Source organism: Montipora foliosa, chromosome 6 (genome assembly GCF_036669935.1).
Source record: "Montipora foliosa isolate CH-2021 chromosome 6, ASM3666993v2, whole genome shotgun sequence".
Classification (NCBI taxonomy): domain Eukaryota; kingdom Metazoa; phylum Cnidaria; class Anthozoa; order Scleractinia; family Acroporidae; genus Montipora; species Montipora foliosa.
This window is the reverse complement of record NC_090874.1, coordinates 54,247,097-54,249,886: the sequence shown is the minus strand read 5'-3', so window position 1 is coordinate 54,249,886 and position 2,790 is coordinate 54,247,097. Positions and strand designations below refer to the sequence as shown.

The window sequence follows — 2,790 nt, the reverse complement described above, 5'->3', positions numbered from 1 at the left end:
TGATTGACAGAGGTCCCTGGGTACGAAGTTTCAAAGGTCCTGAAGCTTTTGGATTTGTAGATAAATCTCTCTCAGGAATTATTGTTGGAACATAATTAAGAGACAATTGAACGAAGGCAATTTTCTGAGTTTTCTTATCAAACATTCATTGAGGGGACATTTTGAAAGATACATCATCAGTCAGTCGATTTGATGATGACGTCACTGAGCAGAAACAAGACACATTTAAGATTTCAGATTATAGCCGAACACTATTACTTTCGCGAGTGATCATTGTTTTTTTCTCTTTGATTACCAAGACCATAACCTCTTCGATTATCAGTCAAAAAGAAATACCTAAGAGGTGTCAGTTAGATCTGTATAAATGAATGTCAGGAATTTAACATTTATGAATGCACAAGAGAAAAGTACGCTCATTAAATCAGTCAAAAATAAAGATATCAGTCAAAAATAAAGAATGCGTTAGAATTTCTTATCAGAGTTTTTTTAGCGATGTTTTTTGGGGACTAACGCTAGGCCCAGTTGCTCAAAATCCTGAATTTCTCGAAAGGAGTAACTGGGAGTTTTGTTCCAAGCGAACGACGCGGATTAACCGCCCCAATCCCCTCGCGTCTTTACTCGTTAGTTCGGCTTCGCCAGCGTTCCTTCGGACAAAACCGCCACCTACGCAGGCTAGGCAAACTTATCAAAAAAAAAAAAAAAAAACCCCACAAGACAACGGTGTAATGCGCTTTTGGGAAGGAGAATATAACTACTAGCTACTCTAAATATCCGAGGGTAAATAATGGTACTTACTTTTCTTCACTTAATTGAATTGGCGGAAAGTACTTTCCTTTCTGACTAGGTTATGCTTCCAAATCTCGATTTAATTCACTTACCTTCTGGTGTTGGGGGTTTCTTTGGTTTAGGCGGAAGAACCTTACCTAAAAATGTATAATTTTAAGAGTTTTAAAACAAGAAATGGTGGACAACAACAATCAAAATGTTTGATCTTAATCCTCTGGCGGGTTGATAAAGAAAGAACTGTTGTATTACAATCTTAGTGTGGGAGGGGCACTTTTGAAGGTTACAAGCCACTCGATTCCCCCCTCCCCCCTTCTTTTTTTTTTCTAAATATACCAAGAACCCATTAAAATCATTACTCGTGGGCTTTTTCATTAAGAAAAACCACTTTTCATAATATTTCTCCGCAATTTCTTAATTGTTAAATTTACAATTTGGAAAACAATTCCGTGTATCACCCTTTCGTTCAAATGTTCTCTGGCTCGCCTTACCTCCACCATTTCCACAGTATCGATATTTGTATTTTTTTTCCAGTGGGTTTTTTCGCTTCAGATAGAAAAGATAAAAGTGTCCGCAGTTGCGGACTTTTACACGCGTTTTCCAGTGGCAACAATCGTGTTTCCAGTGAAAACAAACCGTTCGGTTTACTTCGCCTACATTCTTGGTTTTCGGGAGGGTCCCATTGAGCCAGCCAGGGGCTTCTGTACCGCATCGATGCATGGGAACGCATGTTGTGGCCAACCTTGTTCCCGCTTTTCCAGTAAATCGGTACCATGCATATTCTTCGCTTAGTTGGTCCTCATCACTTTTTAAGCTGCATTCTTTGGTATACCCGGCGGCGCGATCTGGTTCGGAAAGCTCGAAGTACCGACCAGTTACACAAGGGTTTTCTGAAAAGGAAGATGAAGATACACGGAAGCTATGCAGTTGCTGCAATGACTGAGTTACTCACGACAAAGAGACAACAGACAGTTTCACCGTTTTTTGTGCATCTTCAACCCCGATGAAAGAGACTAGACCCCATTGATAATGTCACGCAAATGTTGTATTAATACTAGTCAAGAAAGCCGTTTCTTTTTGTCTCGCTACGGCGAGAAAAATCACGGGTCTTCCTTTCCCAAAACGAGCTAGGCAAGAAGGTCCAACTAACAAAAATACAAAAGGATAATAAATCGGCATTGTATACGTGTACAGTTCGTAAATAAATTAATGCATATGTACCACTGATGCCATAAAAGACTGGATTTAGCATTTATAGCTATTGTTTGAAAAAATAAGAAAACTAAATATTGCACAACAATCGCGATGGCCAACATGACACGAATATTGACGTTACTTACGCTCTCTCTGAGTTAGTTTGCAACTTCCGTGCGGTGCTGAGCCTAACAGAAAAAACAGAAAGTGATTACTGAATTGATGTAATATTAACCCATTCCGTAAGATATTAATCAAATAATTTATCTTTGCGTCTTTACTCAACATTTGTTCTGGATTTTCATTTAAACGCAAAGGCGAAATCACTGACTTTCGATTTTTTGGAATACAAATTTGTTCACCTCGAAACGTATAAACTCGAACTCGCAACTGACAGGCTCCCATGCAAATGCAAAGGGCTTGATAGCTCAAATTGTAGAATCTCACGTTCATGGGTTCGAATACCCTGAATTAAAAGCCTCGTATTTTTTGGGCTTCCTTTGCAACAAGCTCAACTCAGTTGCTTACCTTATTGCGATGATTATTTCAACTTTCACTAGAAATGTGATATGGGAGAAGTTTTTTAGTATTGCTCTGTAAGCAGGAAGGGTTCACAGGCCTGTTGGAAGCGTGCTTGAGTTTCAACAAAATGAGCCCCAAAATCAGTGAAAAATTGTGACGCAGATGAATAATAAAGTAGCTGCTATTTCCAAAATGATGGAATTACCTGGTGATAAATAACGTCGTACGCGTCTTGGAGAGTAAATTTTTACTTTGCATAAACAAGAGTTGGGCGATTGTGATCTTTGTTTT

At 38.9% G+C, this 2,790-nt stretch overlaps 1 long non-coding RNA gene across 1 annotated transcript; it reads right to left on the bottom strand.

Moving 5' to 3' along the window:
* Nucleotides 1–455: 455 nt before the first annotated feature.
* LOC138006038 (uncharacterized) lies at nucleotides 456–2,514 on the bottom strand. The gene is made up of 3 exons (XR_011123837.1): nucleotides 2,124–2,514; nucleotides 1,275–1,673; nucleotides 456–923 (listed from the first exon to the last, which is right to left on the bottom strand). It is a non-coding gene; the product is annotated as an uncharacterized lncRNA (long non-coding RNA).
* Between the last annotated feature and the right edge of the window lie 276 nt (nucleotides 2,515–2,790).